This window comes from Lepidochelys kempii, chromosome 12 (assembly GCF_965140265.1).
Source record: "Lepidochelys kempii isolate rLepKem1 chromosome 12, rLepKem1.hap2, whole genome shotgun sequence".
NCBI lineage: Eukaryota > Metazoa > Chordata > Testudines > Cheloniidae > Lepidochelys > Lepidochelys kempii.
The window spans coordinates 20427779-20450337 of NC_133267.1; the positions used below are offsets into that span (position 1 = coordinate 20427779).

The 22559-nt window shown below is 44.4% G+C and overlaps 1 protein-coding gene across 1 annotated transcript in view; it reads left to right on the plus strand.

Annotated features, from left to right (window-relative positions):
- Positions 1-22009: 22009 nt before the first annotated feature.
- The window catches only part of VSTM2B (V-set and transmembrane domain containing 2B), a 33187-nt gene continuing 32637 nt past the window's right edge, over positions 22010-22559 (plus strand). Inside the window, exon 1 of the mRNA XM_073307764.1 lies at positions 22010-22341. The gene's annotated coding sequence lies outside the window, so the exon portion shown is untranslated. The remainder of the gene's footprint in view (positions 22342-22559) is intronic.

Genomic DNA, 22559 nt, shown 5'->3' on the forward strand with positions numbered 1-22559 from the left:
AAGAACACAAATTCAGAGAATTGTGAAATTCCTTGGTACTCCTCTACCCATTACTGTGCTCTAGGGCAGGAATGTTTTTCTGTCCAGAATAATCTCTTCACCTTTCCCGCATAGTTATGATGTAGTTATGATGGCAGACACCCGCCTACCATTCTCCTTCCCAGTCTTACTAGCAGCATGAGATGTGCTGTGTCCTTCTCTCAGCTGTAACTCATTTCATTTTGGTGCCATGGAGAGCTGAGGAAGAACAGGCCTCAACAGATTCTGTGTTCGGCACTTGACTATGCCCAGGGCCAGTCCAGCTCCAAACTACTCCCAGATATGCAGAAGGAGCTTCTCTGCCCCAGTCAGCTTTGCAGTGCCAGGGAAATGACTCCCGTATCTAGCCTGATACACATAAGCAAAGTTGACAGGTTTATGCGCCACACATCACCAATGAGTCCATCATATATCATGTGTTTTTTCTCTCTCACCTTTCGAGTCGTGCAGGCTCCATGGTTTGTGCTCCAGCATTACTGCACACTGGCCTCACTTGTCCTTTTCAGTTTTTGAGAGGTCTAATAATAAGATCCTGTACATTTACACATCTCTCTGAGGAGCTTGCTGGTAGGCACCCTAAAGTCAGAAAGCAGCATAAGATACATTCTTATGGACAAGAGCACACATTTTCCTCAGTCTATTTATCCCTTTTTGCACACACAAAAAAAGTCCTCCTTTCACCTTAATAAATAAAAGAATTAATTAAAGCTGCTTTTGGAGCACCCTGACTATTCCTTTTATATAACCACCAAAAGGAAATGTGAACAGGATTGACCATATCATTTGTCTTTGTGATAGAAATGCAAAGTCACAGATTTGTAGTGAGTTATGTGCACATCATAATAAAAGGGCAGCAAGAAGCCCTTTTCCAGCCAGTGCAATTTATTTACCTCTTTTCAAAATCAGCTCCTTATTGTGTGCCTACAAATCTGCATGCTCTGAATATGCATTCAGAGGGAGAGAAAACAGGATAACTTTGAAAGGCTATTACGTGGGAAATTGAAAAAAGTCCTTTATAATTACTTAGAAGTTCTGTGAAATTAGACAGTATATTTTTATGCATTTCAATCAAGACTAAAAATGCACTCAGCTGATGGCCATAGAAATAGAAAACAAGCATATGATTATAGTTCAATGAATGTTTGCTGCGTGTTTGTAACAATATTACTATAACATTCCAGTGCATTTCAGTCGTCCTCCAGCTAATTGTCGCTGCCTTATTGATCTACGAAGGGTCAACGAATATAGAATATGATGATCCTGAGTGCAGACTTAGTGACAGGTGAGCAACAGTCAAGGGGCACATAGAGCCCTTGATCCACATATGCAGTGATACGAGTTCTTCAGGTGGAACATGGGTTGGATATGAGGTGAAGGGAAGTGAGACAGTTGAGCTTGGGATGCTAACGATCTGGGTTCAGTTCCCTGTTCTGCCACAGACTTCATGTGTGACCTTGGGCAAGTCAACTAGTCTCTCGGGTCCTTTGTTCCCCAGCTCTTTGGGGATGAGCACTGTCCAACAGGCTGTGAGATTAAATACATTAAAATTGTGACATGCTCAGAAACTACAGCAATGAGGACTACATAAGTACCTAAGATAGATGTCAATTCATTAAAGACACCGCTGAGTAGTTTGGGCCCAAAACTTGACCTGCCTGTAATGTTAGTGTTGCAGATCATCTGATAGAGTCTAAATGTATATTTAAAATAAATAAATAATCCATTCTTCTTCTATAGGGAAATTCAGAAATAATCACCCAACCTTTTCAGTTACGTGACCTGAGCAATCCCACCTCCTCTGCCCCAGCATCCAGACATCAGGAGTTCCAGCTGGACATGCCACATTGGTTTGCCTCACAGCCTTGCTGCAGCCCATGGCTTCAGCATTCCTAAATGTCTCTGTGATTCAAGGCCCCAACTTGATTCCACTGAAAATCAATAACAAAATTCCTGTGGACTTGAACAGGAGCAGGCTTCGGCTCTAAGGCCTCTTCCTGCAAAGGGAATGAAGTGCAGCTTCCTTCGCAGGACTCGGGGCCTTAATCATTGACCTAATCATTAAACATGGGTTTAAAAAGTCAGTGTTAGCTACATGGATAAGGAGGAAATAGACTGTGCGAAAAATTGTTCTCTATGTTCTAGAGAGTCTTATCAAAGAATAAAAAGCAAGACACAATAATTTTTAAGCCGACATGCTAGTATCCCTTTAAGATGTGCCAAACCATAACCAACTGGTACATAAGGGATGAATCACAGTGATGTCCAGCTGGGTAAACAACAGACTCATTGCTCTTCATGCTGCTCTCACAGTTATGATTTTATTTCCTCTCTGTAAAGTCTTAAGTACCCAATCTGACTTGGTTTAAATTTCCAACCATTATGTTTAATAGTTTGTACAGTGCCAGAGATTTACATGGTACTTTGCCCATGTACACTAAGACACTGTCCCTGCTCCAAAGAATTTACAGCTAAGGACACACAAAGATCAGAAATGAGACATCAGTTCAAAGGAAGGAACAGAGAAATTGTTGCTGAGGATAAAGTGACATGGAAGAAGTGGATCTTAAGGTTGCATTCAGAGGAGATGGATATGGAAAGGAAGTGGGAGACTGTGTCATCCACTGAGGGTGGCATGAATGAAGGTGTGAAGCCAAGAAGGGAGGTGAAGGGAACAGTAAGGAGCGGGGATGGGTAGAGAACATGAAATGGACCAGAAGGAGATGAGATTTTGTATAGCCATAAAAGTGGGGACAAAGAGCTTGAATTTTACACAGTAGCAGAGGGGATCCGAGGAGAGGTTGCGTGGTTGGAAGGCCTGAAAGGTTTTAGCAGTAGTGTTTTTTCATATAAAGGAGAAGGGAAGAAGCAAGAAGGACATAGAGGAAAAGGTTACAATAGTCAAAACAAGAAATGGCCATAGCATGTACGGGGCTTTAGCTGAGTAGATAGTTAGGAAGGGTGGGTTTGGGGTTTAAAGAGAAAGATGCACTCAGGTTTATTAAGAGAAGTGGAGTTGTCAATGGGGATAGAGAAGAAACTAGTGGAGAGGATTTAGGAGGAAAGACAAGGAGTTCAGTTTCAGAGGTAATGAGTTTGTTATGACAGCTAGACACCCAAAAGAGGCAGCTAGATCTACAAGATAGAGGAAGGGAGAAAAACATCTTCCTGTTCCTGGGAAAGAGGAAGTATTTCTGGGTCTGTACATAGATCACCAGTGCACTGTATGCAACTTCGTAAGGTGATGAGCACAAGAGAGCTAGTGTAGACTGATCATTGGAAGAACTCCTAGAGTTGGTTGTTCCCAGTTCTTGTGATGCCACAAGCCTGAATATTTCTGATACATCCTGTTGCAGCGCTTCTCAAACGGGGGTCTGCAGACCCCTGGAGGTCCCGAAGCATACTCCAGGGGGTCTGCAGGCCCTGTGAGAAACTCCTCCTGCTCCCAGCACACTGGGGAACAGGCTTCCTACCTGCCCTGGCTCCGCGCCACTCCCAGAAACAGCCGGCAAGTCCTTACAGCCCTGGGGAGTGGGGGCAGGGGGTCTCCACGCCCTGCCTCTGCCCTGAGCAGTGACTTCGCAGCTCTCATTGGCCAGGAACTGCACCCAATGGGAGCTGCAGGGGTGGTGCCTGCAGACAGGGGCACCATGCAGAGACATCCTGTTCCACCCCTCCACCCCCCCACGCCTCCTGCCTAGGAGCCACTGCCAGAGGGATGTGCCATCTCCCTCACCCCTTTCTGCACCCTAAACTCCTGCTCCAGCCCAAAGCCCACACCCAAACTCCCTCTGAGAGTCCGCACCCAAACTCCCTCCCAGAGCCCGCACCCCTCAACCCCTCCTGCACTCAAACTCCCCCACAGAGCCCGCACCCCCTTCCGTACCCAATCTCCCTCCCAGAGCACACACCCTGCACCCCTTCCTGCACCCAAACCCCGTCCCAGAGCATGCACTCCCTCAAGCACCCCAACCCCCTGCCCCAGCCTGATGGAAGTGGGGGAGGGGAGCCGGGGCTTTCGAGAAGGGGCAGGGGCGTCCCCTCAGGGAACAGGCGGAGCAAGAGCTAAGCAGGGGGCCTTGGGGGTCCCTGAAAATTTTTAAATCAAAGTGGGGTTCCTTGGGTTGCTCAAGTTTGAAAACCACTGTCCTATTGTATTATGCTGCACACCATTTTACACAGTGTTGGCTGGGAGGCTGTTTCACAGCCAATATAAGCAAATGTCGGATAGACTTCAGAACAAAAATCTGTGTAAAATTTAATAATGTACATAGAAACAATCAGGTATCATCACACTACCAAATTCAATCCCCATCAAATTTTAACAGTAATAGGAAGAGGGTGTGTGTTATGCAATAATGGAATTATAAAAAAACCCATAATCATAGACTCACGTGGAGTCACCAGGGACTGTTTGGATTATGCTTTCTGTAGTGGGGATGATAAAATGTGGGTCTGAATTTATGAAAATATTGTGCAATTCAGTTATCAGCTAGAATTTGTGGTTTTGATTTAACTGGGAATTTATCTAAACAGCTCCATCTATTTATATCAAAAGTGTTGTATCAATAAATATTGTAGTAAACAGTTGGTTAATATTAATAACAATATTGTCACCTAGTAAGAGAGTGAGACAAATCACATACTGTTGTTTTGAAAAACACAAGCCCCTTCAAAATGGCTCTCTCATTTCAGGAAAAAAAATCATACACACCTCCATTCAACTGTCAAGTGTTCTGTATCGTAATGTACTGCAATCACAGGGCAAAAACATTCTTTCCCCGTTTCTCAACACTGGCACAAGTCAGATACTGAAATGATGATAATTCATGACTACAACCAGCCTGCTTTTGGTTTATTTTCACTGTCTGGTATTTAACTGAATTTACAGAAGTCTGATGAATCTAACTAATCATTAAAATGTGTAATAACAATAACAAAAATGCATGGTTTGAGTGATGATGAAGAAAAATAAGTTGAATTTCTAACTCACAGTGAAGCAGTTGTGAATAATCTGGTTAGACAGTTTTAGCAATTCGTCATTTATTCATTAACTTATACTGTAACATTCTCTTTACTTATTTTTTAGCATAATGGCAAAGTACAAATGCACAGAACGCAAGCATAATGCTATCTAAAAGGTAGCTTTAGGACAGATGGTATCCTAGATTTGTAAGAAGGCCTTTCTATAATTAACAGTTGGACTCATTACATCAAAAAACATTCACTCATGTAGTGTGCTTTTGCATATTATCAGTAATATACTAAAACCCATCAATTACATTGCTGTATTTGTAAAAACACAGAGATCTGACATATTTAAAGAGTAAAATACAAGTCATTAGCTGCAATTTTAATTTAACAAGTCTAATTTTATAAATGAGTGAATTTTTCCCAGGCTATCATTTCTAATTATGCATTTACATAAATTCATGATACGTGACTGATGAAATATAATACCAAAGGCAATTTTCTGTCTGTGTGGAGCACTGAGGAAAAACTTTGTTCACAGTACAATTTAATAACATATGAAATTATAATCCCAGCATTTGTTCAATGTGTTTATAAGTGGATCAGTGTCAAAAGTGCAGCTCTTTTTACACACTGAAACCGCCAGCTAAGTGCAGTCAGGTGAACCTTTTGGTCTCATCTTAACTTCAGCCATGAGACAACAGTTTGGAAAATCATCAGCTGTTACATAAGAAAAGGTCAAGAATAAAAGCGCCGAAAAGCCTGAATTCATTGTTGCTGAATGTGAAGGTCAATCCAAGTGCAGCCAAAAACAAAAAAAGCTTTGGGGAAAAAAAGAAATAAGAATTATTTTTTTAAGGTAGAGATATTTAGGGGTGTGGGGGGAAATCTATCCACTTTGGTAATACTCTATGGACTGCATTCTGCTTTCATTAAAATTTAGAGGTGGATCAGACCCTCCAGGGATACTACGCAGTACTAGAGTCACAATTCCACAATACTCACAAGAGGAAAACTAGCTGAAGTAAACCACAGGCTACTACTTTGGGTCTTTCACACTGCACCATTACATGCACTGCCTTCTTTGGATTGCTGTCTTCTGATTGTTGCCCAGGATGTTTTAAACTACCCCTAGCAGCGCCAGAATTTGCCCAAAAGTGAACTGCTGTTGGGCTCCCACTTAATACGATATTGTTTTTCCCCCATGAACACCAGTGGGGCAGCTGAGGCTACACTGGTTCCAGGCAGTTGCTGAGCCTGCTTGGTAACCAGCAATAACTACAGCTGGTTTAAATTTTCCAGACAATTTTTCTTCTTGAGAAATTGCCCTTTTTTCTAAAATGAACACATTTCACATAAAACGGTTGACTTTTCTCATCATTTTTCATTGTTTCTTGCAGTGTTTTTTAAATCAAAATTATACTAATTTTTTACTGAAAAGTTTTTAATCACCATTTTTTGTTTGCTAAGAAACCCGCATTGTGATAAACAAAAAAAAGTCAAACAGGTTCAATCTGGAAAAGAATGGGGCAACATTTGCCTCCCCACCACCACCAGAAAAAACCCCCATGAAATCCTGCAAAATGAAAACAAGTTCAAAATTATGGTTTTATTATTATTACTGTTATTAACAACATGCTTTACCACCATTCTCTCTTCTGGGTAACTCTGAGTGCTTATAGGTGTGTTCCCAGCTCTGTTCTCTGCTCATATGCAAAAACACAGATGACTCCAACATATCCCTTTTTCTCCCCACTGCTGCTCTCCCTTTATTAGACTTAAACAAGCAAACAAAAACCACTGTAGGTGAGATAGGGAGGGTTATGCATGGCAAGGCTGAGATTTCAAAGCCAGCTAGGGGATTTAGTCACTCTGAAATGAATGGGAGTTGTGTGGCTAAATCCCCTAGTTGATTTGAAAATCTCTACCACAGAGTTGACATCAATAGTACAGTGTGCAGTTCAGCAAGAAAATATTCTAGGGCCCTGTAACAGGGTGTACAGACTCAGGAGCTAACTCAGCGCCCTGTCACTCAAATCCCCATCAATTTATATCAATTGGGCACTGACTGAAAGACAGGCAGTTGGCAGAGGAGGCCAATTAACTGAGTGGAGATACAGCTGAGGGGCTGATCGGGTGGAAGTGTTGCCAGCAGCTGGAGCTATAGAAGCAAACAGGAAGCAGTGATGCTGGAACAATGTTATAGGGGGGGTGCTGATGATGGAAATCCTGTATTTGGGGTTTGTTGTTATGACTTCAAGCCAGGGGGAGCAGCAGCACCCCTAGTACTCCAATTTCCTGCACTATAGCCAGGAAGGAAGTGCTGGGAGGAGAGTTGGAAGCCTGAAGCGAGGCAAAAGCTGGACTAGCTGTTGTGATTGTACCCTTCCCTAGCAGTAAGGGGAGTAGCTGGCTCTTGACTATCGTATATAATAAAGCCTGGTGGTGGTCTGTGGTTAAGACCTGAAAGGACTCTCAGGGGACCACCCTGTGACAGGTCCTATCATGCTTTGTCCAGAGCACAGGTTGGGGTGGAAGGGGAATTTAGAGGGCAGTTCCTAGAGGCACAGTCTAGCAGACTGCCTCTCGTGGGGCAGGATGAAGTGCTCTCCAGTTATTCCACCTTCTTGCTGGCGATGTAGCACCCTTGTGCTGTCCACGACCCAGTGCTGAAAAAGAAAAGACCATGCAACACCTTGGCCCTGTGAGCTATTGATGGCCCCAACTGTGCCCATCCTTTGAAGTACAAGGAATGATTCTATTGCTGCTCCCTGTGCAGGCAAGCAAAGACCCATGTGATGCCTCACCCCATTTGCAATAGCCACATCTGGCTAGTCCAAGGCCTAAAGCCCAGTTAAAAGGGGCCTTGTCACTACTATGCAATACAGATAGTTAATCAGAAAAGTGCCACATAGTTAAGGCTTAGATTTAGTCATGGGTATTTTTAGTAAAATTCATGGACAGGTCACGGGCAATAAACAAAAATTCACAGCCCTGTGACCTGTCCCTGACTTGTACTGTATACCCTGGCTAAATCTTGGGTGTTCTGCAGGGACACCGCTCCGGGGCACCCATTAGTGCTCTGGGGAGAGGGGCACCGCTCCAGGGCACCTGCTGGGGCTCGGGGAGGGGAGCCCAGAACAGCATGGGTCCACTGCCACCGTTGCTGCGGGTGCGGGGCAGCCTGGGACCACTACTGCTGCTGGGGGGGCCAGTGCAGCTGGCCCCAGGGCCACCCAAGCTGCCAGGCAGCCCTGGGGTCAGGCACCCCAGCAGGCTACAGAAGTCACAGAGGTCATGAAGAGTCATGGAATTCGTGACTTACGTGACCTCCGTGATAGACTCAGTCTTACACATAATCTTTCACGAATAGAAATATTCTAAGGCATAATATACTGAGCTTCCACAGAAACTGGTAGAAGGTCAATGTGCTGAGTACAGAACTTGAATGCATCCGCAGCTGTAACACAAATATTCATTTTAGTCAGAAATCTCTGATCAATGTTCTATTTTGATTTCTTCTTGTAGAGTTCACCTGCTGAATAACATTGACTGGGTTCAGGTTTCAGAGTGGTAGCTGTGTTAGTCTGTATCAGCAAAAATAACAGGAGTCCTTGTGGCACCTTAGAGACAGGGTAGAAAATACTGATCACAGACAAACCTGGACAGTCCAGTTAAGTGCAAGAAACTTCTCGAACATATGGAAAGAAGAATTAATTGAAAACCAGATGATACATTTTCTATCTGTCTAATCTGAAAGCTCCCCTCGATACTGTAATATCTAGTCAATTGTTGAAGCACAAATCTCCTAGTCGAAACATATTGGTTATAGTTGAAGTTTTGGCGATTCCAATTTTTGTATGCTGAAAGCATCAAGAAAGTCAGGCCAGAAAACATCTGTCAGAAGCTAACCAACTGATTTTTTTCCCATCTTGTTTTCATATTAATGCTGATGGGGGAAAGCTGCCATTTCCCCAAATAGGGGCACATGACTGTGACCCCCCCTTCAACTTATGTCTCTTCTTTGGTCCTGTTAGTGTCTTGCCAGCTGTTCACCTGGCCTAGTCTGATGGCAAAATACCTCACTAGGAGAGGACATCTCTACTTATGCCCTTTGACCAAGACTGACTGAGTTGTTTAAGTCCCATAAAAGCTTTATCCTTCAGCATCTCTCCTTCGAGGTTGCAGGGGTCTTTTCTCCTTTGGAAGGAGCAACTAGACAACCAAAGAATTCCTTCAAATGAGGTTTATTAAAAACATAAAAACCCGATTTAAAATTAAAGAAAGTTTGCTTTTCATGACTAGATTTAAGATAAGGCATTCTCAGTTTAGTTACAGAAAGAAAGAGAGAACATTACCTCTTCAAAGAGCAGGTCCTGCTGACCTCTCCTGCCTTGTGTCTGGGGTCCTTGTGTCTCCTGCCAGAGTTCTAGTCCAGAGACCGAGAAACCCCTCTTTTACTAAGAGCTCTTTTATTATGTGGTTTAATATAGAGAATTGGTGAAGTCAGTTCCTAGCAAAAGATAACACAAAATATGAACTGGAAACTTAAAATAAAATTAAGTATTCTCAGATATGGGCCAGCCCATATGTGGTTTGCCTAACCGTCCTTTTGCGCCTAATGTCATTTATGGTATATGTAAAATCTGCATAACTTTCTGGTTGTGCCTGAAACTTCTTTTTCCTTAGTCTTTCTCCTTTCCTTTACCAATTAACATTCATACTGAGAAGTGGGACTACTGCATGTTTTCTTACTGCACTGCTCCAAGGAAGCCACCAGCTATGACTGGAGCTATATCAGTTAATCAAACTCCCTCCAGCCTTAACAGTAGCTTCTTCTCTTGCCATCTCACTCACCCCCTTGAGATATTACAAGAACAACATCTCTAATTAACACATCATGAACCAAATACTCAGCTGTGAGGTTTGTTGCATATTCAAATCCCAATGTAACTAGCAGTTACAATAAGCTGCACTCATTCACATTATTAACTCCCCCTCCTCTGCACCACTCAAATTGCATTTATGAAGGTATTTACAACATAGAATCTAACCAAACATTTAAAGAACAATAAACAATGCAACAATAAACATTGTAGAGAGCTACTCTGCTTTAACACTGAAAAATTTATAACAAAACACTTCAACTGTGGTTTGGAAAACAAAGACAAACATGTGACAGGTTTCCCCCCGGGGTCCCACCTGAAACTGGGGTACCACTGAGCCCTCTGACCCACCAGCCTGGGATCCCTCTCACACTGTGCTGCTGTGACAAGCTGCAGATCCATTCCCAGTCTTACACTTCCTCAGCATACACACAGGTAGGGACACACCAGCTGCAGTTACATGCAGGCTCTCTGATCAGCTGCTGCATGAACCAACAATAGAGAGGCTACAGACAAAATAACACTAGCTTCCCAGCCTAGGACCCTCCCCATGGAGTATAAACCCAAAATTATACCATCTTTCACTGCCCAGGGAACTGTACAGCATAAGCTCATAGAGTTCACCTTTCCTTCAATGTGGAGAGGAAATGCAACAGCCCCCCAAGGTGAGGCTCCCAAGAACTTCACTCCAAACTTACTGGTTTAGATTAAAACAAAAAATAAGTTTATTAATTACAAAAAGATAGATTTTAAGTAATTATAAGTGATAGCAGACAGATCAAAGCAGATTTCCTGGTAAATAAAAATGCAAACTAAGCTTAACATACTAGAAAGATAGGATTTGAATTAGCAGTTTCTCACCTTGAGAGATGGTGCAAGCAGGCTGCAGATTCTTAAGGGACAAGCTGCTCTGGCTTTCCAGCTTGGAATCCCCAGGTCTTTCATCCACAGACTAGAAATCCCTTTAGCCTGGGTCCAGCACTTCCCCCAGTTCAGTCTTTATTCCTCAGGTGTTTCCAGGAGTTTTCTTGTGTGAGGGGTGAAGAACAGCAGATGATGTCATTCCCTGCCTTATATAGCTTTAGCATATGGCGGGAATCCTTTGGTCCCAAACCCAGTTTGTAGGAAAACACTGATATCCCAAGATGGAGTCCAGCGTCATGTGGCCTGGTCACAGGCCCTGGCATACCTGGCTGAGTCGTAGCAGTCATTACTTATAGGCTGTCTGGAACCTTTACAAGAAGGCTCACCAGGTGATGGATAAGCTTCTCCTAAGACCTATTGTTTTCCCTAATGGCTCATTACCCTGAATAGGCCCTTCCCCACCCACTATCTAGCCTGACAATATCTTGCCTAGTGGGCGTCACACAGATATACATTTGAAATACAGATACATAGTCAATATTCATAACTTGAGATACAAAAATGATACATGCATACAAATAGGATAATCATATTCAGCAAATCATAACTTTTCTGATGACACCTTACATGACCCATCTTGCATAAAATGCATCATAATTATGCTCTAATCATATAATAATATCACTGTGAAGAATATGGGCTGCAGTATCACAAATCTGACAGACCCTGGCAACGTGACCACAAGTCATAGTAGCAGGGGTAGCGGTATGTGCTTGGATAACCAGTATACAAGAAATGCTGCTGTCACAGGACAAGACATCATGCTGACTCAGCTCGTTATTTACCATTCCTTTCTGCAGGAGCAATGTTCTCACTGCTACTGGGCCAGTTTGCATTGGCTAGATAGCAACATGGGCACTAAACAGGATTTTCGGCAAACTGCTTCCGTTTTATCCCCTCAAACAGCATCCTTTGTAGTCATCGTGAATATTGTATCTGAGGGACAGATCAGTCCTCGTGCCCCAGGTCTGGATATTTTCTGCATACCCACCACAAGCATGTCTTTGCCCTTTGGATACTTGTTATTCTCAAGTTTGAACATGGAGACCTATCTTCCAGGTTTCCAGTTTTATAATCAAGGTATTGTTATCTATTCTGGACTCTCTGTAACTCTCTGATGTTATAGCCCTTAACATGAAGCAGAGTGTATGTGGTGGGGTGTCTGGGTTTGTGACCATTTTCTGTTTTTAGCAATGTATAAAGAAGGCCAGGGGGAGGAGGTTGGTAGGAGAGTGTGTTTTAAAAAGAGGTTGCTTATTTTTTTTAAACCTTAAAAATATCCAGTCTGTTCTCCCTGGTTTTGCTGCAGGTGTTCTTGGAGGACTCAGAGATATAGATTGGAAGCTGCCTCAGCCCTTGAATTAAGACGGTGAGTATTTAATAGTGACATATTGTCTTCTAATAGTTTATAGGGCATTCTGAGTTAACAAAAACAAACACTGAATTTTAAGTAATGAATAAAAATCACCTCTCCACCCCCCAGTTAATTGGAGGGTTTTTATACAGCTCCTCACCGCAATGTGGCTTAAGCCTCCTCCCCGGTTTTTTCTACTTAGTGGCTTCTCTCCTCACGAGTTGGGTCCTGAGTTGTTTGTGATGCCTGGTGCCTCCCCACAAAGTGACTCCTCACTGGACCTAGCCCACAAGGGGTGTTGTCCCTTGGGAAAATGAATAATGCTACCACCGCTGGCAAGGACTATAAAATCCAGTACACAGGGAACAATATAGTCCATCAACATAAACCCCAGCACAGAAATGGCACACCCAAAAATAACAATAGAGCAAACAGGGACTTTACTGGGAGCAGAAAACGAGGCTCTGGGAACAGGTTAGGAGTAATTACTATCTCCCAACACTCACAACTCTTCCCAGCCCCCAGTGCCCTCCCTGGCACCTTCCCAGCTAGATGGTACACAGAGCATGAGGCTGGAAGCAAGTTCTGTGGAGCTGTGAATGCTGGCCCACTGAACAAACAAAGGGATCCTCTTTATGTCTTCACCCCAGGATGGGTCCCTGCTCTGGAGTCCTGTGGGGGTCTCAGCTGACCCTTGGTAGCTGGTGCCAGGTTAGATGGTTGGTGCCAGGTTGGATCCGCAGGGCTGGAAGGAACCGTCTGACCCTTGCACTAGATCCCACAGCAGTCCAAAGCCTCCTTTTGTGGGAGGGAAAGGTAATCAGATTCCCTGAGTTGTTCTGCTTCTCCCTCTGCTCGGACATTCAAAGCTACTCAAACCTGGAAGTAAAACTAGTTTCTTTGTCTCTGAGTCAAGCTCTCCCCTCCATTGAGGGGCTGAGCAGCCCAGGCTCATCGCTGGCCCAGTAAACTGCCTGACCACATCATCCAATTGAGAAGCCTCCCAATTGGCCTCAGCAGGAGTCTCTAGTCCATTCTGCCAGCACCTGACTCCGAGCATGCTGGGAAATGGTGTCAGAGCACTCTTGTAGCCACCATTGCTGTTGTCCATAGGGTAGGATGCCCTAGAGCAGGGGCAGGCAAACTTTTTGGCCTGAGGGCCACATCAGGTTTCCAAAATTGTATGGAGGGCCGGTTAGGAGAGGTTGTGTCTCCCCAAACAGCCAGGGGTGGCCCGGCTCCCCCCCTCCTATGCAACCCCCCCACTTTTTGCCCCCTGATGGCTCCCCCGGGACTCCTGCCCCATCCACCACCCCCCACTCCCTGTCTCCTGACCACCCCTGGACCTCCCACCCCTGACTGCCCCCTGCCATACCATCCAACCCCTCCTCATTCCTGGCGGCCCCCAGGACCCCTGCCCCATCCAACCCCCCTGTTCCCACCCCTCTGATCGCCCTGACCCCTATCCATACCCCCCCTACCCCCCTGATCACACCCCCAAACTCCCCTGCCCTCTATCCAACCCCCCTGCCCCCTTACCACGCTGCCTGGAGCACCGGTGGCTGCCGCCACTACAGCTGCACTGCCCAGAGCAGCGGGTCAGGCCGCAGCTCTGCAACAGCAGCACGCTGAGGCTGTGGGGGAGGGACAGCGGGGGAGGGGCCGGGGATTAGCCTCCCCGGCCAGGAGCTCGGGGCAGGGCAGGGCAGGGCAGGAGGGTCCCGTGGGCCGGATGTGGCCTGCAGGCCATAGTTTGCCCACCTCTGCCCTAGAGGCTCAGTCCATAATACAGGAGCTGGCAAACTCCAAGGGGAGGGGAAGGTACATTTGGATGGTATGTGCGATGTTCCGGTAATTACACTAGTTCTCCCATCATCCATAGCATCTTCCTGGCAAAAAAAGAAGGCAGGACTTGAATTTCTAATGCTTTTGGAGCAGGAACCATCTTTCTGTTCTCTTGGTACAGCACCTAGCACAAAGGGGTCCCAACAATAGTAATAAAACAAGCCAAACATTCGTTTTTGAAAAACAAAACAAAACATACTTTTGTGCATCTTCACACATCAGAGAAAACAAACAAAAGGGGCACAAAATAAATTTATTTTCAATTACAGGTGACTTTTAAATTCTTGTAGAGACGTTCTCAAGCTGTGCAATTTTAGCAGTATTTTTCTCTAGCTTAGTGTTCAGTGGGACTACACATGGAGATCAAGAATTCAGTCATTACGGATTTTCAGCGTCGATTGCCCATGGTCAACCTCCTCACAATCAAGTCCAAAAGAACAAAAGGAATGAACTTAATCCTTAAGTACCAATTTTATAAGATCTTCTAATGATAAAGAAACATTAACAATAACTTACTTTCTTCAGCATAACATGGCTACGTTATAATCCACATACATTATATTCACAGTTACACATACATAAACAAAGAAGACAAATTAAATCTAAACAGGTCAGTCCCCACAGGAACAGAGTGAGAAGTGAGTCAGAGTTCCTAGAGGCTTAGGTTGAGTTCATCTGCGTCTCCGTTACCGTCTTTGATCCCCAAAATCTATACAGTCTGCTGAGTCAAAAGCACTGCAGCTATGCTTCTCTCCTCTTGCTTGCAGAAACCTTCATCTGGAATCCATGCAGACTCTTCCTCCTCCTCCTCTGCTGAAATCGCTCAGTTAGCTAGTCCGCTAACGAATTAACCAACCACTCAGTTTAAGTGTACAGATTTAAAAAACTGCAGCAAAATGCTTCCGAGTTAGGGGAAACAGCCTGCTTTTTCTCATCTGCTCCCAGCCCACCGAGGGCACATGGCCATGAGTAAAGCAGCTGCACTGACTACTTGCCCTCATGGTTTCTGGGTCCAGCATCACGGAACGTGTGCAGTTTACCCAAAACTACCACACCCAGTTGCAGAAACGTCTGGCTGTGAGTGCTAATTGTGCATCTGCCTAGCAACAGTGACCCAGCCACAACTCATGCCTATCACTCCCCCCCCCCCATAGATCTCTTAAAGAGATATGTCCCTATTAGTTATATGGGTTCCAGTACCTCTTGCAGGCAATGTGTCCTGCAGTAGCATTAAAATCTGGCTGCCTCTATGCATTTAGCATATTTTTGCAAAGCATGATGCACTATAAGACACATTACTATTGCCTCATGATAAGCATATGTTGCCTTCTTCTTCCACAAGCTCTTAAAGTATACATCTTCTCTTATAGCTTTAGATCTTACATTTATTAGCAAAAAGCAGGCAAGAAAGAGATGGAAATGAAAGCCAATAAAAAATACATTTACTGTATAAAGCAAAAATGTATCTCACCAAACTGCAGGAAAGCTCTGTCTTAAGCACCTTGTAAAGTAAAACAAAACCTATCACTGAACATTTTATTTGTCTAAAGTGAGAAGATGGTTCATAAATAAACCCAGTAAGATCATAGTTTTCTCATTGTTTTAACCCCATTGTGCCAAAACAGGACTAATCAATTGTAGCTAGGAGAATTTGTTAGATTTCCACCTATTTTCTAAATCCTGAAATTGCTTCAAGACAATGTGGCCTACTGTTTGCTAATGGGAAATAAGAAAGTAATCATGTATATTGAAAACCATGTGGACCCTTTGAACTTGCTGCATTTATGACCTTTTACAAACTTCTGATGGGAATACAAATATCCTGTCACTTTGGTTTTGGCTTGATTGGAATTGAAATCTCATTGGTGGGGAGAGGGAAGGAAAAATGCAATAAAGTCTCCTGGATTGATGTTAAACCACTGACATTTTAAAAAGAACCATGCTGGCAGTTGCCAGTCTATTGTTATGAGCTACAGTGAAGCATAAACTCCACAGTGAAGGTCACAGTGCTGGAAGCACAGATGTGAACATTTTAGCATCACTTTTTTGGTGGTGGTGTTTGTATTCAATACTTATTTTTTGCTCCTCACCTATTTTCTAAAGATAACAGCCTGCAGAAACTTGTTAAAATACACTATCAGAGTATTTATATTCCTGAGGACAAACATCAAGCACTAAAGTTTCCTATGAAACCTGTGTCTAAGCTACAGTGAGACTGAGTAGTCTGCAAGTGTCTTTCTCACATCAGGGGGTGGGAGATATATATGAACAGGGCTGCTATTACCATTATTTGGAATCACCTGGAAAACTAATCTCTCTGGCAACAGCAAAATAGGTCCCCTTGATTGTGGGGGGGGGGGGGAACTTGAGTCTCTAATGAGAAAAAGCTCATAATACAAATCTAAGAAAGGAAAGGGACTCCAAGGAACAGGACCTCTTTCTGACTTTTGGGAGAGTGATGGGTGAGGATGGATTAGATTAGAAGAGATATTACAGGGATGGGCAAACCCAGAGACAGATGGACCCGGGATTTCACATTAAGACAAAAAAAGTGACCACCATATAAGCTCTGGGCATGGGCAATAACTGGGGTAAACTTTACAGTTTTATCCTTTTTTAAAGGGTGGCCTACAATGTTTTTTTTCTTTAGTGAGTTAACACCAAACAGCAGAATGATCTGTTAAACCACAAGCCTCCTGAGCCAGTCATTTGAAAGTATTTTGAATATTTAGATAATGGAGTTGCTGGCTATTAAAAATTGGGGTGGGAGGAGGAGAAATGACCTTAAATGTCATCAGCTACAGATTACTGGTGTCTTTTATGGGATTTCTTAGGTTTCTATAAAACATGGTCTAGCATCAGCAAAGGCAAATAATTCACATTAATCGTCCTCATAATTCTAAATGTCTTTTTAAAAGGCCAGATACTCAGCTTGTGTTAATCAGCATAGAATAAGGATGAAAGCGCTAGGGTCCAATTGAAGTCTCATATGGTCCTATAGAAATTATTCTAAAAACTGTTTTCTATATGTTTTTGAACCACTTGTAGAATTATACAGCAGTGATGTAATTTTCTATTGAAATCTAATGGTTGATTCAAAAAAAATAAAATTCTATGGAAATGCTATAGGACGTTTCTATAAAAGCAAGTCATTTCCATTTACCGGTAAAAAAGTTATATTATAGTCACCTTTATATTAATATTCACCTACCACTCAAGAGCACTGTGAGGTTCAACTAATAATTGCGAAGTGATTCCTTACATGGAAAGTACTATGGGGCCCTGATCGAGCAAAGTACCTAAACACATGCTTCACTTTAAGCATGTAAGAGGGTTTCACTGGGATTTGTTTGAGTGGATCCCGCTGAAGAATCTGTGACTAAATGTGCAGTATATGTTTGTGGCTTCTTGCTCCAAGGAATGGCATTCTAGGCTTTCATCGCCTGCGTGTTGTAGACATACACAGGTAAATGATGGATTCCAGGTTCTGGCAAGCCTATTTAGTGGCAGGGCCCAATCAATAGCTAACGCCAAAACTTGTTAACACCATAGAAGCACAGTGATGTGCATAAAATGTTTGCGCCTCAGATAAGTATATAATAGTATTGTTATTGTTTAGTATTAGACCCAAGCATAAAGAGATTTATCCTTACCCTAGATTAATAATTGTGAAAAATGATACTTGAGTCCACGTTTCCTGTTCTAATTGTATGGATTGATAACATAACTAGAGCACTCAGTTGTTGCATATAAAATCAGATTGGCCAGGTGGGATACAAACAGGATATCCCTGGAGGGCTGTTTTTAATCCAAGGGACACTACCAATACAAAAAGACATTTCAAATTGTGTCTGCTACTAATAACGTTAGACATGTGGGATCATGTTGAGTCCATCAAATCTTTCAGCACAAACCAGACAGGCAGGTTTGATTTCCTGCCATTCTGCCCACCAGCCAGCCAGCTGAAGGAAAGGCAGACTGATGGGCAGTCCAGTTTCCAGGACTGTCCATCCAGTGACCAGGCAGGCTACCTGTTCACCAGCCACCCAGCCAATTTGCTGACACCAGCCAGGAAACTGACTTGCCAGCTCAGAAATTTTCCAAAAATTCCGTTTCAGTTTTTCCAAAATGAATTTTTTCAAAATTGTTTGTTCCACAGAAAATTTTGTATATCTGACTTTTTGTACCAATTCAGAAAGGAAGAAGTTTCAGAAATCTGAAATAGCCCACAGGACAGAAATTCCAATTTCTGCACTGCTCTAGTGATTAAATGAAGACATGGATGGACAGTGATGTCACTCAATGAAATTCAGAACAAGATTAGATTAGATTTTGGAAGTGCATCTCACACTTATTTAACCATGTCTCTCTCCACATAGCTTAGACAAATACCAAACTACCATGTGATTATAACACAGTGTACGCCGAACCCTGCAGCCTTTACTCACGGAAACTTTTTGTTTTTATTTTGAAGTCTGCCAGAGAGAGGTTCCAGTCCTGTGAACCTTTTTCTCTCTATGCTACAAATGATCTGTATTTTAAATGAAAATGCATTGACTTGATGAATCTAGACTGTTCTCAGTCGTACCTGATGACAGAACAAGGAGTAGTGGTCTCAAGTTGCAGTGGGAGAGGTTTAGGTTGGATATTACGAAAAACTTTTTCACTAGGAGGGTGGTGAAGCACTGAAATGGGTTACCTAGGGACCTACCTCTACATTCCTTAGAGGTTTTTAAGGTGAGGCTTGACAAAGCCCTGGCTGGGATGATTTAGTTGGGATTGGTCCTGCTTTGAGCAGGGGGTTGGACTAGATGACCTTCCAACCCTAAGATTCTATGATTCTATGACTAAAAACAGTATTATTAAAGAAGGGACAAATCTGTTGAATATGGAAAAGCTGGTGGTAACTAGGAAATCAACTCCGCTCATGGAGCAAGCACTCCAAGAAAACGCTTGGACGTTGAACAATGTGCTAACAGTGCAAAATTAATTTATTGCTGTTCCAATGAAGTAATTTTAAAGTTACTTTTAGTCAGTGACTAAAATCTTTAAAAAGCTGTGGTAATAGTTAGAGTGCCAAGGAAACTACATTGCATGAAAAATGTTGATGTTACCTGTATAATCGATATTCTCCAGCCAAACAAATTCAGTTTGCAGGGCTGTAAATGTATGAACGTATAGAGTCACACTTCGGATTCACTGGGAAGGGTCAGTTAAATTAATGATTTGGTGTTTCTCTCATGCCGATATGCATATATAAAGCATAATAAAATAAAAATAATATATATTATCTGATATCGAAGGATCTCAGGATGCTTTATGTTAACTTACAAGCATCACAACACTTAACATCTAATAAGCTTCTCACTATCCACGCTGAGGTGACCAAAGGCTATTGAAAGGTCACATTCCCTCTCACAGAAATGCAGTCACTGCTGAGGTGGAACACAGGATACGAAATAGGAAGTGAAACTGAATACAGTGAAGCCTGCAGGAAGCTTCCTATACACTAAGCTTTTGTACTAACAACTTTCTCAGAGTTGCTATGATTGAATCAGTGATACCAACAATGTAGAAGCTAGGGTACACAAAGCTCTGATGGCTGCCACTGCCGGGTGTCAGCTACTGTATCTTCAAGATCTGCTCTGAGCAGGGTTAGATGGCACCATGGTTGAAACCCTGCCAGCCACGGAGTCCTGTCTATAGCAGCTCTCCCACTCATGCTACCAAGGCTGAAGATTAACTAGCTGTAGCACCAGTGGGAATTTTGGCAAAAGAAGCCTTGTGTGCATCACCTTTTTCAGACAAACTTCTGTCTTAACAGAGCCTGTATATTGAAAGATTTCAGAGTGGTAGCCGTGTTAGTCTGTATCAGCAAAAACAACGAAGAGTCCTTGTGGTACCTTAGAGACCAAATAAATGTGTTAGTCTCAAAGGTGCCACAAGGACTCCTTGTTGTTTTTATAGATTGACTATATTGAACTTGTTCCACCTTTATTAAAAGTGATGACCAGGGTTTTTTTCAGTTCCTTTTGTGGTCACTTCACACAGCTTTTAAATTATTCTTTCCAGCTGGAAATGCAGGGCAAATTTGAGGACACAGAATGCAATTTCTGAGGTACAGTTTGAGTGGATCCTTGCTCTTTCAAAAAAAAAAAAGTCATGGCAACTGTAATGAGTACAGGTGCCCAGATAATCAGTTCCACCTCTCATATGAAAGCAGCACAGTGCACCAAGTCACTATTGAGTATTGATTAATCACTAACACAAAAGGAAGAGTGCCATCTGCTGAATTCCCATTGCAGCTTTCTGCAGCACCTAGATATTATGCATCCGATGAAGTGAGCTGTAGCTCACGGAAGCTTATGCTCTAATAAATTGGTTAGTCTCTAAGGTGCCACAAGTCCTCCTGTTCTTTTTACGGACACAGACTAGCACGGCTGCTACCCTGAAACTAGATATTCCTTGGGAGTTTCCCATTCTGACCAAACCCACCATGAAAGATTAGAGAGGTAGCGGTACTAAACTGTATTCAAACCACCATGGCCTCTGCCAATCCCAGAGATACAAAGGTGCTTCATGCTTTAAGAAAACCCTACTGGTTAGTTATGAGTTAGTAGTGTGTCCTCTATATCGTTCCTTGCACTGGTTGACTACTGTCCTCACAACTCACACACATACAGCAACCGTAGCCACCTCGCCTTCTCTTGTCATCCAGGTAGCAGAGGGAAAACTTCTGGCTGACAAATATTTAATCAGAAATATCAGTATAATATTAACATGGGGATGCTCCCATTAACTCAGTAATTATAACTGGCTCCTCAAGTAAAAAACTCCAGGCCCCAAGTGTTTATTATCCAAAGATATGGCTGTGGTTGAGTTGAGAGAGCACGCTGAGGCTATGTGCCACAGTCTCCCACCATTTCATGGAAATGGAAGTTTATTGATTAGTACCAATGCTGAAAATTTGAGGCTGCAAATGCAAAATAAAAATATTTAAGGTAACTTTTATTAACTCAATAGATGGATAGTCATCTATTCAGTTAATAAACAAGGAAGGATTAAATAATTTAAGTTTAATGTCTCTAAGAAATAAGCTTTCCTGTAATTGCTTTGCCAACACCTTCTATTTCAGTTTGTAGCAAATTTTCCCTGCCAATTGAAAAGCTCCCTGGAAGTGGGCTTTCTAATGAAGATTGTGCATGATAGCACTTGTATGGATGACCATATAAGGTTGACTAGCACTGGAAAATGCTGCAGATTGAGGTAAGTGGTGTGTGTTATAATTTCTTTAGCAAAATAATTATACAACCCACAGCACTACAGAGAAGAGGAGGAGGGGACAAATAGAGTCTCTGCCTGGGAAGAGGTAGAGGGTGGAAGTCCTTGACTTCCATCACTCACCCCTCTTCCAGACACATCCCCCGCTCCTCCTAGTTCCTCGGGGAATCGCATGAACCAGAACACGACTAATTCCAGAGGAACTCTGGCCCTGCACTTTATTATGAGTATCCGGCGTCGGCTAGAGCCCGAGACTCTGATCCTGTCATTCTCCTCCGCCGAGGCAGGTGAAATGCTCAGGGGCCACACCACGGGCTGGGCTCTGTAGACTTGCACACTCGTGACACGCCGGTGGGTCGGCGCTGTGGGAAGAGCAGCTGGGACTAGTTCCCTGCGAGCTGCCCGGCCAGCCCCGGAGTTAATGAAGCGCCCGCGCCGATCTGGGTCTCCGGGTCAGTCCCTTGCCCCTCCATCGTTATTTCACTTCCCAGGGGGTAACCCCCTAGCTGGGTTTGCGGCAGGGGCGTTTCTCTGCCCCTGTCCCGGGCAGCTGGCCGAGGAGGCGCGGCGAGGCGAGGCGAGGCGAGGCTCGCTCCGCCGAGTCTGTTGGCAGCTTGGCCCAGCTGCTGCAGGGGGCGAGGGGCGGCTCCGCGCCGCCCGGGACCCGCGGTCCCCCCGCGCCCGGCGGCAGCTCTGCCCAGGCCAGCCGCCGGAGGGGGCGGACGCGGGGAGGGTCTGTCTCCCTAGATGAGGGCAGGAAACACCCCCTCCCGCCCGGGGGCCCAACCGGAAACCTGCCTTGCTCTGAATCAACGAGCCTGTGTCTCCCCGGCCCCGGCACCTGCTCGCGGCACCCGTGCGGACGCCGGGACCCCGCAGCGCTGTCGGGCGCCGCTCGCTCGGCCCGTGCGCCCCGGACCCGCCTGGGTCACAGCCGCTGGCTCCGCCGGGCGCTTCGGCTGCTTGTTCGCCCCGCCGAGCTTTCCCCGCCATGGGGCAGCAGCCGCGCCGGGCCGGCAGTGGGCGAGGCGGCGGGAGCCCCCGGTAAGCGGGGGAGACCGGGGGTTGCGGAGGCTGCGGGCTGCCCAGCAGCGGTGCCCGGGGAGAGAGACCGGCTGCACGCCGGGGCGGAGGGTGATTCCTGCCCACGGCCGTTCGCGGCGGGCTGGGTGTTAATCCTGGCCGGCCTGGTGAACAGCCATGCAGATGCTGTTAACGTCAAGTCCAGCTGTTCTGGGGGCCCGGCCGTGCCGGCTCGTCAC